Below are 17,785 nucleotides of genomic sequence, written 5' to 3'. Positions count from 1 at the left end.
TGTCAATAGCAGAACTTAAAAAAAATTATTTCCAGATACATTTTTGTATGCTGTAAGTAATGCTATGCCCTAATAGTAAAGGTCTCCTTAAAACAACTTCTGCCCTATTAGAGCACATGGACATAATAGAGGAGAGTACGATGCTTGCCAACCATATAAGAATTCTTTCCTGAGATCCCAAAGCTTTCTGAATGGCTGCCATATAATGCTAAACTCCTCTTGCAGCCAAGGCTTCCTCTGGCAAAATCAAATACTTCCTAGAACCGCCAGGAGATGGACCCGCAGCGATCAACTGATTGCCGTGGCTGCCACATTCTGAAAGGGGCAGCCTCTCATGAAACAGCATCTTGAAAAGTAGATAATGACTAATTTGTAGCTATATAACCAACTATGTGATTAAAATAAGATCAAGATGATCCTCCTCCTTCATTAAAGGACTTCTCCCACTTCTGTTTTCAGACAGCACTGTACATTGCGCAGTGGCCTGGGTTGGTACTGCAGGTTGAGTCCTTTTCACTTCAATAGGATTCAACAGGAGCTGTCTGAAAACAGATAGAAGTGGGAGAACCACTATAAGGTGTTACCCAAACAGCATTTTGTAATACAATGGACAAGTAGAGGACCAGAAACAGAGCAGCTGGCATCACTGGTGCATCACATGACAGGTACATTAAACTGAAGTTTAATTAAAAATGTGAGAAATGTACAATATCATCTACTGCTCAAGGACTGCAGTTCTGAGCATTTTTTTAGACAAGAGATGGACAAAAGCTGGTTGTCAAGTCACCGTCGTTTTTACTTACACTCATTGCCAAATGCAACTAACTGCATTGTGGGCAATGGGAGACGTATGGCTATGCCGTGGCATACATTGGTGCCTTCTTCTGTCAGAGGTGTACGTTAGGGAATACTATCAATGTATAGCTCCAACCAGAAGAAAACCAAGCCTTAACAATGACGGAAGCTGTGAGCAAAAGACTGCTTGTACAGTAGGTACCTCACTGTCTGCAGAGGACAACTCACAGGCCACGGGAGGTGAGTGTATGGAAGGAGGAAAGTCCAGCTACAACTACTGTATATTAAGAGTGGACTGAGAGAAGCCTGGCTGTGACTACATGGTGCCAAGGTGGGCAGGGGAAACACCGTGCTGTGACTACTGAGAGGGGGGCAGCTAGCCACTTATCCAAGAATATAAAAACAAACAATCCAGGGGAGGGAGCACAGAGAGAAAGACGATAGAGAGAGATGATGGGGGGGAAAGCAGAGAGAGAGATGATGGGGGGGAAAGCAGAGAGAGAGATGATGGGGGGGAAAGCAGAGAGAGAGATGATGGGGGGAAAGCAGAGAGAGAGATGATGGGGGGGAAAGCAGAGAGAGAGATGATGGGGGGGAAAGCAGAGAGAGAGATGATGGGGGGGAAAGCAGAGAGAGAGATGATGGGGGGGAAAGCAGAGAGAGAGATGATGGGGGGGAAAGCAGAGAGAGAGATGATGGGGGGGGAAAGCAGAGAGAGAGATGATGGGGGGGAAAGCAGAGAGAGAGATGATGGGGGGGAAAGCAGAGAGAGATGATGGGGGGGAAAGCAGAGAGAGATGATGGGGGGGAAAGCAGAGAGAGAGATGATGGGGGGGAAAGCAGAGAGAGAGATGATGGGGGGGAAAGCAGAGAGAGAGAGATGATGGGGGGGGAAAGCAGAGAGAGAGATGATGGGGGAAAAGCAGAGAGAGAGATGATGGGGGAAAAGCAGAGAGAGATGATGGGGGAAAAGCAGAGAGAGAGAGATGATGGGGGGAAAGCAGAGAGAGAGATAATGGGGGAAAAGCAGAGAGAGAGAGATGATGGGGAAAAGCAGAGAGAGAGATGATGGGGAAAAGCAGAGAGAGATGATGGGGGAAAAGTAGAGAGAGATGATGGGGGAAAAGCAGAGAGAGAGATGATGGGGAAAAGCAGAGAGAGAGATGATGGGGGAAAGCAGAGAGAGATGATGGGGGAAAAGCAGAGAGAGAGAGATGATGGGGGAAAGCAGAGAGAGATGATGGGGGAAAAGCAGAGAGAGAGATGATGGGGAAAAGCAGAGAGAGATGATGGGGGGGAAAGCAGAGAGAGAGATGATGGGGGGGAAAGCAGAGAGAGAGATGATGGGGGGGAAGCAGAGAGAGATGATGGGGGGGAAAGCAGAGAGAGAGATGATGGGGGGGAAAGCAGAGAGAGAGATGATGGGGGGGAAAGCAGAGAGAGAGATGATGGGGGGGAAAGCAGAGAGAGAGACAGAGATGATGGGGGGGAAAGCAGAGAGAGAGACAGAGATGATGGGGGGGAAAGCAGAGAGAGAGACAGAGATGATGGGGGGGAAAGCAGAGAGAGAGATGATGGGGGGAAAGCAGAGAGAGAGATGATGGGGGGGGAAAGCAGAGAGAGATGATGGGGGGGAAAGCAGAGAGAGAGATGATGGGGGGGAAGCAGAGAGAGATGATGGGGGGGGGGGAAGCAGAGAGAGGGATGATGGGGGGGAAAGCAGAGAGAGAGATGATGGGGGGGAAAGCAGAGAGAGAGATGATGGGGGGGGAAGCAGAGAGAGAGATGATGGGGGAAAGCAGAGAGAGAGATGATGGGGGGAAAGCAGAGAGAGAGGATGGGGGGGAAAGCAGAGAGAGAGATGATGGGGGGGAAAGCAGAGAGAGAGGTGATGGGGGGAAAGCAGAGAGAGATGATGGGGGGAAAGCAGAGAGAGATGATGGGGGAAAGCAGAGAGAGATGATGGGGGGGAAAGCAAAGAGAGATGATGGGGGGGAAAGCAGAGAGAGATGATGGGGGGGAAAGCAGAGAGAGATGATGGGGGGGAAAGCAGAGAGAGATGATGGGGGGGGAAGCAGAGAGAGATGATTGGGGGGGGAAGCAGAGAGAGATGATGGGGGGGGGGAAGCAGAGAGAGATGATGGGGGGAAAGCAGAGAGAGAGATGATGGGGGGGAAGCAGAGAGAGAGATGATGGGGGGGAAAGCAGAGAGAGATGATGGGGGAAAGCAGAGAGAGAGACAGAGATGATGGGGGGGGGGAAAGCAGAGAGAGAGATGATGGGGGGAAAGCAGAGAGAGAGATGATGGGGGAAAGCAGAGAGAGAGACAGAGATGATGGGGGGGAAAGCAGAGAGAGAGATGATGGGGGGAAAGCAGAGAGAGAGATGATGGGGGGGGGGAAGCAGGGAGAGAGATGATGGGGGGGAAAGCAGAGAGAGAGATGATGGGGGGAAAGCAGAGAGAGATGATGGGGGGGGAAAGCAGAGAGAGAGATGATGGGGGGGAAAGCAGAGAGAGATGATGGGGGGGAAAGCAGAGAGAGAGATGATGGGGGGGAAAGCAGAGAGAGATGATGGGGGGGAAAGCAGAGAGAGATGATGGGGGGGGGAAGCAGAGAGAGGGATGATGGGGGGGAAGCAGAGAGAGAGATGATGGGGGGGAAAGCAGAGAGAGAGAGATGATGGGGGGGGAAGCAGAGAGAGAGATGATGGGGGAAAGCAGAGAGAGAGATGATGGGGGGAAGCAGAGAGAGAGATGATGGGGGGAAGCAGAGAGAGAGAGATGATGGGGGGAAAGCAAAGAGATGATGGGGGGAAAGCAGAGAGAGAGATGATGGGGGGGAAAGCAGAGAGAGATGATGGGGGGGAAGCAGAGAGAGATGATGGGGGGAAAGCAGAGAGAGGTGATGGGGGGGAAAGCAGAGAGAGGTGATGGGGGGGAAAGCAGAGAGAGATGATGGGGGGGAAAGCAGAGAGAGATGATGGGGGGGAAGCAGAGAGAGATGATGGGGGGAAAGCAGAGAGAGATCATGGGGGAAAGCAGAGAGAGATCATGGGGGAAAGCAGAGAGAGATCATGGGGGAAAGCAGAGAGAGATCATGGGGGAAAGCAGAGAGAGATCATGGGGGAAAGCAGAGAGAGATCATGGGGGAAAGCAGAGAGAGATCATGGGGGAAAGCAGAGAGAGATCATGGGGGAAAGCAGAGAGAGATCATGGGGGAAAGCAGAGAGAGATCATGGGGGAAAGCAGAGAGAGATCATGGGGGAAAGCAAGAGCGAGACGATGGAGGGGGAGAGCAAGAGCGCGACGATGGAGGGGGAGAGCAAGAGCGAGACAATGGAGGGGGAGAGCAAGAGCGAGACAATGCAGGGGGGGGAGCAAGAGCGAGACAATGCAGGGAGGGAGCAAGAGCGAGACAATGCAGGGGGGGAGCAAGAGCGAGACAATGCAGGGGGGGAGCAAGAGCGAGACAATGCAGGGGGGGAGCAAGAGCGAGACAATGCAGGGGGGAGCAAGAGCGAGACAATGCAGGGGGGGAGCAAGAGCGAGACAATGCAGGGGGGGAGCAAGAGCGAGACAATGCAGGGGGGGAGCAAGAGCGAGACAATGCAGGGGGGGAGCAAGAGCGAGACAATGCAGGGGGGGAGCAAGAGCGAGACAATGGACGATAAAAGAGGAGGGAGCAAAAGCGAAACGGTGGAAGGGGGGAGCAAGAGTGAGACGATGGCGGGGGGAGCAAAAGAGAGACCATGGAAGGGGGAGCAGAGAGAGAGATGATGGAGGGGGGAAGCAGAGAGAGGATGGAAATGGAGAAGAGCAGAGAGAGAGAGGCGATGGAAAGAAGGAGCAGAGAGAGAGACGAAAGGTGAGCAAAGCGATAGATGATGGAGGAGTGGAGCAGAGAAAAAGAGAGAGACAATGGCAAGGGGAGCAAAAAGAAACAGAGAGACGATGGAAGAGGGAGGAAGAGTGAGATGATGGAAGGGGAAAGCAAGAGCGAGAAAATGGAAGGGAGGAGCAAGAGTGAGACAATGGAGGGGGTAAGAAGAGCAAGGCAATGCAGGCGGGGGAGCAAGGATGAGAACATAAAGGGGGAAGCAAGAGCGTGACAATGGAAGGGGGGAGCAAGAGCGAGACGGTGGAAGGGGGGGAGCAAGAGCGAGACAATGGAGGGGGGGAGCAAAAGAGAGACCAATGGAGGGGGGAGCAAAAGAGAGACCATGGAAGGGGGAGCAAAAGAGAGACCATGGAAGGGGGAGCAAAAGAGAGACCATGGAAGGGGGAGCAAAAGAGAGACCATGGAGGAAGGGAGCAAAAGAGAGACCATGGAGGTAGGGAGCAAAAGAGAGACCATGGAGGAAGGGAGCAAAAGAGAGACCATGGAGGAAGGGAGCAAAAGAGAGACCATGGAGGAAGGGAGCAAAAGAGAGACCATGGAGGAAGGGAGCAAAAGACAGACCATGGAGGAAGGGAGCAAAAGAGAGAGTCGATAGAGAGACAGACGATGGAGGGAGGCAGCAGAGAGACAGATGATGGAGGGAGCCAGCGAGAGACCATGGAAGGGGGAGCCAGCGAGAGACCATGAAAGGGGGAGCCAGCGAGAGACCATGAAAGGGGGAGCCAGCGAGAGACCATGAAAGGGGGAGCCAGCGAGAGACCATGGAAGGGGGAGCCAGCGAGAGACCATGGAAGGGGGAGCCAGCGAGAGACCATGGAAGGGGGAGCCAGCGAGAGACCATGGAAGGGGGAGCCAGCGAGAGACCATGGAAGGGGGAGCCAGCGAGAGACCATGGAAGGGGGAGCCAGCGGCAGACCATGGGAGGGGGAGCCAGCGAGAGACCATGGAAGAGGGAGCCAGCGAGTGACCATGGAAGGGGGAGCCAGCGGGAGACCATGGAAGGGGGAGCCAGCGGGAGACCATGGAAGGGGGAGCCAGCGGGAGAACATGGAAGGGGGAGCCAGCGGGAGACCATGGAAGGGGGAGCCAGCGAGAGACCATGGAAGGGGGAGCCAGCGAGAGACCATGGAAGGGGGAGCCAGCGAGAGACCATGGAAGGGGGAGCCAGCGAGAGACCATGGAAGGGGGAGCCAGCGGCAGACCATGGAAGGGGGAGCCAGCGAGAGACCATGGAAGGGGGAGCCAGCGGCAGACCATGGAAGGGGGAGCCAGCGGGAGACCATGGAAGGGGGAGCCAGCGGGAGACCATGGAAGGGGGAGCCAGCGGGAGACCATGGAAGGGGGAGCCAGCGAGAGACCATGGAAGAGGGAGCCAGCGGGAGACCATGGAAGGGGGAGCCAGCGAGAGACCATGGAAGGGGGAGCCAGCGAGAGACCATGGAAGGGGGAGCCAGCGAGAGGCCATGGAAGGGGGAGCCAGCGAGAGACCATGGAAGGGGGAGCCAGCGAGAGACCATGGAAGGGGGAGCCAGCGAGAGACCATGGAAGGGGGAGCCAGCGAGAGACCATGGAAGGGGGAGCCAGCGGCAGACCATGGAAGGGGGAGCCAGCGAGAGACCATGGAAGGGGGAGCCAGCGAGAGACCATGGAAGGGGGAGCCAGCGGGAGACCATGGAAGGGGGAGCCAGCGGGAGACCATGGAAGGGGGAGCCAGCGGGAGACCATGGAAGGGGGAGCCAGCGGGAGACCATGGAAGGGGGAGCCAGCGGCAGACCATGGAAGGGGGAGCCAGCGGCAGACCATGGAAGGGGGAGCCAGCGGGAGACCATGGAAGGGGGAGCCAGCGGGAGACCATGGAAGGGGGAGCCAGCGGGAGACCATGGAAGGGGGAGCCAGCGGGAGACCATGGAAGGGGGAGCCAGCGGGAGACCATGGATCGGGGAGCCAGCGAGAGACCATGGAAGGGGGAGCCAGCGGGAGACCACGGAAGGGGGAGCCAGCGGGAGACCACGGAAAGGGGAGCCAGCGGGAGACCACGGAAGGGGGAGCCAGCGGGAGACCACGGAAGGGGGAGCCAGCGGGAGACCACGGAAGGGGGAGCCAGCGGGAGACCACGGAAGGGGGAGCCAGCGGGAGACCACGGAAGGGGGAGCCAGCGGGAGACCACGGAAGGGGAAGCCAGCGGGAGACCACGGAAGGGGAAGCCAGCGGGAGACCACGGAAGGGGAAGCCAGCGGGAGACCACGGAAGGGGGAGCCAGCGAGAGACCACGGAAGGGGGAGCCAGCGAGAGACCACGGAAGGGGGAGCCAGCGAGAGACCACGGAAGGGGGAGCCAGCGAGAGACCACGGAAGGGGGAGCCAGCGAGAGACCACGGAAGGGGGAGCCAGCGAGAGACCACGGAAGGGGGAGGGAGCAGAGAGGCAGAGATGATGGAGGGAGGGAGCAGAGAGGCAGAGATGATGGAGGGAGGGAGCAGAGAGGCAGAGATGATGGAGGGAGGGAGCAGAGAGGCAGAGATGATGGAGGGAGGGAGCAGAGAGGCAGAGATGATGGAGGGAGGGAGCAGAGAGGCAGAGATGATGGAGGGAGGGAGCAGAGAGGCAGAGATGATGGAGGGAGGGAGCAGAGAGGCAGAGATGATGGAGGGAGGGAGCAGAGAGGCAGAGATGATGGAGGGAGGGAGCAGAGAGGCAGAGATGATGGAGGGAGGGAGCAGAGAGGCAGAGATGATGGAGGGAGGGAGCAGAGAGGCAGAGATGATGGAGGGAGGGAGCAGAGAGGCAGAGATGATGGAGGGAGGGAGCAGAGAGGCAGAGATGATGGAGGGAGGGAGCAGAGAGGCAGAGATGATGGAGGGAGGGAGCAGAGAGGCAGAGATGATGGAGGGAGGGAGCAGAGAGGCAGAGATGATGGAGGGAGGGAGCAGAGAGGCAGAGATGATGGAGGGAGGGAGCAGAGAGGCAGAGATGATGGAGGGAGGGAGCAGAGAGGCAGAGATGATGGAGGGAGGGAGCAGAGAGGCAGAGATGATGGAGGGAGGGAGCAGAGAGGCAGAGATGATGGAGGGAGGGAGCAGAGAGGCAGAGATGATGGAGGGAGGGAGCAGAGAGGCAGAGATGATGGAGGGAGGGAGCAGAGAGGCAGAGTTGATGGAGAGAGGGAGCAGAGAGGCAGAGTTGATGGAGAGAGGGAGCAGAGAGGCAGAGTTGATGGAGAGAGGGAGCAGAGAGGCAGAGATGATGGAGGGAGGGAGCAGAGAGGCAGAGTTGATGGAGGGAGGGAGCAGAGAGGCAGAGTTGATGGAGGGAGGGAGCAGAGAGGCAGAGTTGATGGAGGGAGGGAGCAGAAAGACAGAGATGATGGAGAAAGGGAGCAGGGGTGGGAGATATCGGATGGGGCAGCGAGCAGAGTCGGGTGGTGGAGGGAGCAGAGTCGGGTGGTGGAGGGAGCAGAGTCGGGTGGTGGAGGGAGCAGAGTCGGGTGGTGGAGGGAGCAGAGTCGGGTGGTGGAGGGAGCAGAGTCGGGTGGTGGAGGGAGCAGAGTCGGGTGGTGGAGGGAGCAGAGTCGGGTGGTGGAGGGAGCAGAGTCGGGTGGTGGAGAGAGCAGAGTCGGGTGGTGGAGAGAGCAGAGTCGGGTGGTGGAGAGAGCAGAGTCGGGTGGTGGAGAGAGCAGAGTCGGGTGGTGGAGAGAGCAGAGTCGGGTGGTGGAGAGAGCAGAGTCGGGTGGTGGAGAGAGCAGAGTCGGGTGGTGGAGGGCGGGTGATGGAGAGAGCAGAGTCGAGTGGTGGAGGGTGGGTGATGGAGGGAGCAGAGTGAGAACAGAAAGAGGAGAGTGTGCGAGAAGAGAAAGAAAAAAGTGAAATAATTTTAATCCTCTGGTGTAGTTTCTTTTTCATATCCTCACACATATAGCTCCTCCGTATTGCAGGGCAGCTCTGGCTGTGATCAGTGGTTTAAATGTTATCCTTTCTCCTTAGGGAGAGCACCTAGACGGTGAGTGAGGAGACTCAAAAGGCCATTTATGCTCCTCTGGGTAATATGCAAATATGGGAGATGGAAGAATACCTCAAGTTGTTTCCAAAGCACAAGCAATCACTGTACTACTCACAACAGGCTCTTCCACCAGAAATATAACAGACGTAAAGGAATGTCTTGCACTCTTGATGTCTCCAGCAATAAAAAAAATAATATTTAAACAGGAAAGCTGAACCACCCCATAAGAGGAGGTGTATACTGGACGGGTGCTTTACAATACTCCTCCAACTTAGGCCATTGTTCACACATTCAGGGGCCTATCAGAAATCTGGTGCGGATTATGCATCTAAACAGCTAACAGAGATAAATAGGGTACCACGCTTGCATGCAGAGTAGGGTGGCCAACCATTCGTAAAAGTTACAAACAGCTCCGTTGTCCATAGTAGCCAGAAGTGAGGACTGAGGCAGCGTGGAACAACATTCTCCACTGCTGCACCTGCAAACGCTGCTGTTAGTGGTTGTTGAGTGGAGGAAAGCCGATTACCAGCGACACAGGGAGTTGGACACTTCCTAAAAGTTTCCTCCGCTGAACAAACCTGAGCAGAATAGAATAGGCACAGCGCACTGAAGACTGCTCTTCCTGAACGTGTAAGGAGGAGCTGAAACCTGCACACTAGGGTCTGTATTAATTATTCCTGTTTAATCTATACATGTTCATTTTGGCAAAAAAAATTGTGGTTCTGACATTTAAAGTGAGAGATGTGAATTTATTCATTTTTGGATGTGTGGTCTGCATTAATTCAGTGTGGCTTAGATTTATTAATTTTGAGGTCTAGGATCTGACTGGATTAATTCTAGGGTCTGTCTTAATTAAAAGGGGTTTCCAGGCTTATACTATGGATGACCTATCCTCTGGATAGATCATCAACAACAGATCAGTAGGGGTCCATCACCTGGCATCCAAGCCGATCAGCTATTTACTAGAGTCCTGTATATTGTGCAGCAACCGCTAATGGTACTGCAAGCTCAATCTCAGTCAAGTCAAAGGGATGAGCCTGCAGTACCATTCCAAACCACTGGACAATGCACAGCGGCTATGGCAAACAGTTGGCCGGTGGAGGTGCCTGGTGTCAGACCCCGAAGGATCTGCTACTGATGTCCTATCCCAAGGACAGGCTATCAATACTATGAACCTGGAAAACCCCTTTAAATGCAGATTCCCCTTCTCAAAGTTTCATGGAATATTCTTTCAATATGCCATAAATGTCTTAAATGTTAGAGGCCACACATATTAAGAGGCAGTGGGGCCTCTCAGGTACAAGCAGCATTGGGGACCTACATGCTTGAAATAGGTGTGTGTTCCAGAGGTCGGACCCCCACCTATCAGACTTTTATAAAATATCCCTTGAATATGCCATATATGCCTGAAATGCGAATACACCCCAAACTTTTTCTTAATTCGTCTTGAGGAATGAAGTCTGTTGAGTTAGCTGAAGGGCATTTAGGGGTATTGCCTATATAAAAGAGTGGGGCATGTGACCATAAAAATTTGGGACTCTCTTTTATTTTGGGTTCATTTGTTTAGAAAAAAAGGTAAACAGGAGGATGGCAACCGTGATAGAGACAAACTTTGCTTTGACTACTGGCAGCACATAGCTGGCTTTGGGCAAGACTGGCTGTGACTACATGAGGGCATAAGTTGGTTTGGTGGCTTAATGTTAGTGGTTAAGAACGCTCTCCTCTGATCATTGAGAAGGTGGCTCCTGCTATGACTACAGGGCAACTATGGATGGCTACTGGGAAATTTTGGGAAACATGATGGCCTGCAGTAAAAACGTAAGACGTGTGTAAAAGGGGCAGCTTCAGTGCCTATGGAAGGCATAGCAAAATTTGACTACTAGGCAAGTGCCAGAAGAGTGCGGGACACAATTTCTAGGGCACATTCACAAGGGGTAGTAATGGTGCTGCTGGGATTGCCCCATTACAACACCATAGCACAATGTTATTGCTCTCAGTTAGAGAAACAAAATAACCTTGTTGATATGGTACCTGTTGATGGCTAGCAAAAAGAAATTACCGTATTTTTCGCTCTATAAGACATACCTGATGATAAGATGCACCTACCTTCTAGGAAAATAAAAAAACATTTAGAACTCACCAAGGGCCTTTAGGTGACAGTGTAGGGAATAGTACAGGGCGGCGGGGGGCCACTATAAGTCCTTTCTCTTTCTCTCCCACAGCAGGAGCAGCGAAGCTCTGCAAAAGCGGCATGGTATGGCGGTAGGAAGGGAGTAAGTTGATTGGTGGAGGCGGGGGAATAGCAGCAGTACCCGCCGGCGCAAACCACAAATCAGTGGTACATACGGGCGGCAGAGAACTGCTCTCCTCTCCTGCTATGGAGCGGACCTGGACGGATGTGTGAACATGTGAATGTGCCACCCTGCAATAGTGCTGGCCAGCTTAAAATCTGGCACGTTCGCTCTATAAGCACACTAACTCCACCCACACACACACACACTTTGGGGGGGGGGGGGGGGGAAGGTATATGCTAACAGTGCAAGCTTTCAAGACTACTTAGGTCTCTTCATCCAGTACGTTACCAGCCTGATTGAGAAAACTAAGTAGTCTCGAAAGCTTCTGCCATTACTATCATTTCTTCTTACTAGTCTGATGAAGAGACCTAAGTTGTCTCAAAAGCTTGCGCCATTACCAAAGTTTCTTTTTACCGGTCTGACAAAGAGACGACGCAGTGGAAAAGGAAACATTTCACAGCCGCACTTTGTTCATGTGAATTAGCCCCCACAAAATAGGCGAGAGACTAAACAAATTGTCGGAAAAACAATGCAACCTTCCCCAACAACTTCAGCGCTTCAGAAGGGTTCTGTAGACATTAACCTAGCAACAGAAGCCTGTACTAGTAACACCCCACCCACCAGAAAAAGTTTACAGTGTCTTTTGGGTACCCCCTTATATGTGACATTTAATATCATGCCTAATCATATTTAGGTGGGTGATAACCCACAGTCATTGTTTGTCCATTTAAATCAACATGATTAATGTGAACAGAAAAAGTATTTTCAAGAAAACAAGAAAATCTTTACTTCTGACAATCCATCAAATGCAAAAAAAAAAAAAAAAAAGTGCAATTTTTTACACCATTTCAAAATACAATAAAGCCGCTCTTATAATTATACATTTGTGATTACGGTGCAATAAATACGGAAAGTTGTAGCAAAACTTGCACAAACAGTAACTCCCACCGGACAACCGGGGCGAAGTCTGGCAACAATATTTCAGGATATTGCCATTTACGCCATTCCCCGATACATTATTTAAACTAGCTGAACTATACTTTGTCAAACACGGCGCTGTGATCTCCTTATATCCGACACATATAATCAACGCAAAACATAGATTTTACCGGATTCGGGCTTATTTTCTGTGGCTGTTGATCCAAACTGCCAATTAGAAGACACAGTCTTTGTAGCTGAGCTACTTAAAGTAGTCTGCTCATGAATCTGATAACATAATATGTTACAACTTTATTTTTGCAAGCAGGTGGACCATAAAAGTTAAGCTCAAAGTGTGCCATATACAAGGCATAAAAAAAATACTTTGAACATAAACCTTGGGCACTGTATGCCTTCAATCAAACCATTGCAATTAATATGAAATTCTAAATACAGAATACAATGCCACATAAATAGCAGAACAGCCAAGTCCTGTCTAAGAAGCCATATGTTTTTTCCCATTGTTCAAAAAAAGGAGATGACTTCCCGTCACTTATGTTTCTGATTAGCAAAATGATTTATGCCACAATCACTAAAAATGCCAGCAAGTGAATGAGAAAATGCATAGTGACTGCACCAGATGTGCACAATAAACAGCAATCCCATTGTAATCTCTGGTACTTAGTTTATATGAAGGTAATGTAAAAAACACTCTTGGATGCGGGGAAAAAGTCACTTTTTTTTTACATTTGACTATAAATGATATGAAATAAATAGTGTGTTTTATACTTTATGGCATGCATACATTGATAAATTAGGTACAGTTTTGTATCCTGACTTATCTACAAGACAAGCCTGGCTAAGATCATGGGGATTAATTGCTTCAGAGGTGTGAAATGCGGCTTCCCCATTCTTTTCTGCACACTCAGTGAAGAAACAATGATTAATCACTGTTTAACTATTCTCTGGAGGATCTACAAGATTGCCAAACAGGATTTATCCTCATAAATCCAAGAAACGCGGTTTTAGATTTGTCGCCTGCGACTGAAGGAACATGAATTTAAAGCCATACGTTATCAGATTAAAAAACAATGTCAATGCTTTAGTACCAATCCAGGAATACAGTACTCTCTAATCTCCAATTTACAATAGGAATCTATGCCATGGAATCCCTGGTGACCATTAGCGTATACAAGAGGGAGCAAGTCCGCCCCAGTCTTGGGATGTACTGTATACAGTGGATGGCTTCATGTGTTGCTAGAATGCTTGTGCCTAGCAACCCGAAACCTGGTCATAGCAGATAATTGGACAGGAGGACGGAGGTAAGTATACTATATGTTCACAGTAATGAGGTTTAGGCTAAAGATGACATATATGAATGCATAGAATCCGTAGGTCAGCCAAGTTCCCTCAAGCAGGAGTGCAACCGCCCTGAAACGTCCTCATAGGATTATAGGCTACCTTGACGGTAAAGGAAGCGGTGGTTGACTGCACATTCGACCACCCACTATACTGCAGCTTAGATCTACACACAATACCTTGCTTTATGGTGTCTTGTCTGGTGAAAGGTTCACTTTAACCTCTTGGTGTTTCAAGAAGAACTGAAGCCACCTGCAGTAAGGAAAACAAGGAACAATACGGTAGGTATAATATGATGGGATTTAACAGTTAATGCGCTAGAATTCATTATCAATATTCAAGATTTTACCATCAGTGCACTAGTTGGACACAAGTATATACAAAAAAAAAAAAAAAAAAAAGAATTTAACACCCCCCACCCCCTTCCTTAACCCTTTCCAATCCACTGTCTGACGTCTGAAGACATTATGATTTAAGGCTGTACAGTTCCAATGTTTGAAGACGTCCGTCGGGGTTCTCTTACTGTATATTGCCAGCCGCTCTGCTGTCGGAGCCTATCCAACGTGTCACCTTATGCAGTACTGGGTTCAGCCAGCAGATAGCACCGTTGTATAATGGCAGATAAAGAGTAAGCCCCCTAGGAAAACCAGGATACAAACTGAATTGGAAAGGGTTAATAGTATCTTAATAAAGTCTGGATTTTTTAAGGTTCCCAATTAGAATATATGCACACCAATATACAATATATCAGTTACCCAATTAACATAACAAATACAGGGTCCTTGTAATATCAAGAGGTATTGAAAAGAACCGTAAATTAATAATAAACGAGCAAAAGAGTGTCCTGCCGCATTTCTCCCTTCATATTGTTCAGGTTCATCAGGGAATGTGAAAAAATATATACGTGTCTATGTTCATAGGGATAGTTGCCACAGTAATCCATTAGCCCTGTTGAGAAGGCTTTTAGCAATCTGCAGCCACCACAAGGGGGAGCTAACTGAAGACAGCTTTACTATGGAGTTCAACAACAGCTACAGCTGTGCCCACCCTTACCATTACCTGAATTGCGTTAAAAGGGGTTCTGTCATAAAAAAAAAATAAAAATCAATACTTACCTATTCCTCCCCAGGCAGTCTTTTTATCGCATCTACTCCTCCCCAATTTTCTCCTGGCTCTTCTAGTCCACCCGGGTCACATCGCCTCCAGCAAGCTGGATCCTCTTCTTCCTGTGATGTTGCGTACATACTTGACAATCTCCTTCCTGCAGGTCAGTGTATCCGGTCACTAGTGATCTAGTGTTCACTGCCTAGCAGGCAATCCTGAATCCCATGCCGGGCTATTGCCGGAACTGCGCATGTGTGGTGTCTCACGGCAATAGTATATGAACACTAACGGTGAGACACCACGCATGCGCAGTCACAGAAATAGCCCAGCATAGGATTTGGCATTCCCCACTAGGCAGTGAACGCTATGTCACTAGTGACCGGGTACACTGACCTGCAGGAAGAAGACTGCCAGAAGAAGACAGACGCTACATCACCGGAAGAATAGGATCTGGCCGGCTGGAGATGATGTGACCCGGGGGACTGGAGGAGCCAGGAGAAGATCAGGGAGGAGAAGATATGGTAAGAAGGCTCCCTGGGGAGAAATAGGTGAGTATAGAATTTTTTTTTCTAATGACAAAACCCCTTTAAGTCATACAATTAGTCACGATACGAATGTAATACAATCTTGTGCCACGTAGTAAAAAATGTATACATTACATGTAACTGGCATCCATCAAGGTCTACATTTTTTCTTTTATGTTTAACATTTTGAGCCATATATCTTGGGACATGTCAGGTTTAGAGACAAGTCAAGGAACACCACATGAGTACTAAGCAATAAGCAAAAAGTCTGACGGAGAACAACAGACCTATAACTGTGGCCGGACTCACACGACTAGGAGCGCCGGCGTACCGGACACGATTCTCTTGCACGCCAGCATACAGCGAGTACACAATGACATGCATACTTGCTGCATGCCATCAACCCCCATGCACTATCTTGGCATGTATGCACAAGTAATATGCGTCAAGATAAAACACGCTGCAATTTTTTTTTGTGTGAATATGCAAACGAAAAAAACGCTGGTGTCAGGATCCCAATACAAATCAATGGGCTACTGGCATGGTGTATGACACGCAATGACAATACACCCGTGTGAGAGCAGCCTGAATGGGATTCTGATCTGCAAAGTATAATCATAAAGTACACAGAGATAAGATTTCATTAAAGGGGTTGTCCACTTGTAAACTATTGATGACATATCCTCAGGACAGGTCATCAATACTAGAGCAGCAGGGATCTGTTGCCCCTGACCCATAGTGATCAGCTGTTTGATCATCAAGGCCATGCTCTTGTGCACTGAGCCGATTTCTGCACAAAGCAAACAGCTCCATTCCCACTGCAGTGGCCCAGCTTGGTACTGCATGCTAAGCCCTATTCATTTTAATGGAAAACTGGTATGGAATGAAACTGAAAGGGAGGAGACACAAATTAGATATTAGAAAGACCTTTCTGACAGTGAGGGTGATCAATGAGTGGAACAGGTTACTATGGGAGGTGGTGAGTTCTCCTTCAATGGAAGTGTTCAAACAAAGGCTGGACAGACATCTGTCTGGGATGATTTAGTGATCCTGCATTGAGCAGGGGGTTGGACTCAAAGACCCTGGAGGTCCCGTCCAATTCTACCAGTCAATGAGTCTATGGTAGGGTACATGAGGACGGACCCTGCCAATTTACTATTTGTGACCTATCCTGAGGACGGGCAATCAATCTATAGTTTGTAGCTGGACCATCCCTTTAATACCGCCTATCACATATGATTGTGGATTCCTGCATATTCATTTCCTCAGTCAATAGCTGTTGACAATAAACAATTATTACAGGTCCAAGAGCTGTCCCAATTAACGAGGCATTGGATGGAACCAATTGTATTAGCCGCAGAGACATACTGATTATCTGCCCTATGGCTAGTAAGTTCAATTGATTGTTAGCATCCGAATGATCTAAGTATACAAGCGGGATATATAGGAGAACTGCTAGTAGTACAGAGCAATCAATAGGCTAACTAGGATATTTACCAAGAATGACAAGAAAGGAGGCAAAGCAGACACTGCGAAGAATTATCCATCTGTACATTAACACTGGCTACACGGTCAAACTGGATATACCCGTCTGTATATTACTGTGCATAGGGATAAAGCTGTCAATCAGAGGGCGGGGCTAGCTGCAGTACATGAATATCAAGGACTACTTTCTGTAATTCTGGCTGCTACTAAAAAAAATGCAAGCTTCCCCCAAACTACTGCCCAGATATATACGGCAGACATTTTATTTTGCAGATGTCCTCATTAAGGCCCAATGCACATGGACAGATTTTTGCTGCGGAATCCGCAGCAATGTCCGTCCATAGCATGCAATGTAAAATGATTCTTCCACGCACACGAGCAGAAATCACTTGCGATTTCCGCCCTGGGAGGAAGAATCGCAGCATGCTCTATTTTCGTGCAGGACTCCAGACGACTCCCATTGAATGCAATGGAAGCTGTCCGACCCGCAGTGATTCCCAAAAAGTCAATTTTGAAGTTGCCGCGGATCTGCATCTGTGGCACGACATTCTCTGCACTGTGCATGTGCGCCGGCCGGCATATTCGCAGCACACAGAAGACCAACCCAGAGAGGTGCGCAGGGAGGAAGGGGGTGGGGGCCACCGGCTGGTACAGGGTCTGATTCCGCTGTGGGATCCCACATGCGGAATCAGACCCGTCCAAGTGCATTCGGCCTTAAAATAGCGCCTTTTATGTCACATACACTTTAGAGGGTGCAAATACCCCCAGGCTTATCTGCACCATAACATTTTCTAGATATTATTCTAATGTGAAAGCTTCAGTCTTACAGACAGCGACCTTCTGCTGCCCTATATAGTGGCCTCATCCCAGGGACGTCCCTTGGTTAACAAGGTGTGTCTCAGGGATGGTACCGCCATTCAGTGTTTCTGTGCTGACCCTTTTGCTGCCCTATATAGTGGTCTTATCCCAGGGACGTCCCTTGGTTAACAAGGGGTGTCTCAGAGGTGGCATCGCCATTCGGTGTAGCTTTGCTGACCCTTCTGCTGCCCTATATAGTGGCCTCATCCCAGGGACGTCCCTTGGTTAACAAGGGGTGTCTAAGAGGTGGTACCGCCATTCAGTGTTGCCTTGCTGACCCTTCTGATACCCTATATAGTGGCCTCATCCCAGGGACATCCCTTGGTTAACAAGGCGTGTCTCAGGGATGGTACCGCCATTCGGTGTTGCCTTGCTGACCCTTCTGCTGCCCTATATAGTGGCCTCATCCCAGGGACGTTCCTTGGTTAACAAGGTGTGTCTCAGGGATGGTACCGCCATTCAGTGTTGCCTTGCTGACCCTTCTGATACCCTATATAGTGGCCTCATCCCAGGGACATCCCTTGGTTAACAAGGCGTGTCTCAGGGATGGTACC

At 50.2% G+C, this 17,785-nt stretch overlaps 1 long non-coding RNA gene across 1 annotated transcript in view; it reads right to left on the bottom strand.

The window, feature by feature from the left end:
* Positions 1-17,785, bottom strand: part of LOC136586921 (uncharacterized) — a 211,145-nt gene that overhangs the window by 78,649 nt on the left and 114,711 nt on the right. The window contains exon 3 of the long non-coding RNA XR_010787353.1: positions 13,440-13,512. This is a non-coding gene — a long non-coding RNA (uncharacterized lncRNA). The remainder of the gene's footprint in view (positions 1-13,439; positions 13,513-17,785) is intronic.

Source organism: Eleutherodactylus coqui, chromosome 12 (genome assembly GCF_035609145.1).
Source record: "Eleutherodactylus coqui strain aEleCoq1 chromosome 12, aEleCoq1.hap1, whole genome shotgun sequence".
Taxonomy (NCBI): Eukaryota; Metazoa; Chordata; class Amphibia; order Anura; family Eleutherodactylidae; genus Eleutherodactylus; species Eleutherodactylus coqui.
Note: the sequence above shows the minus strand (reverse complement) of the source record. Positions and strands in the feature narration are given on the sequence as shown.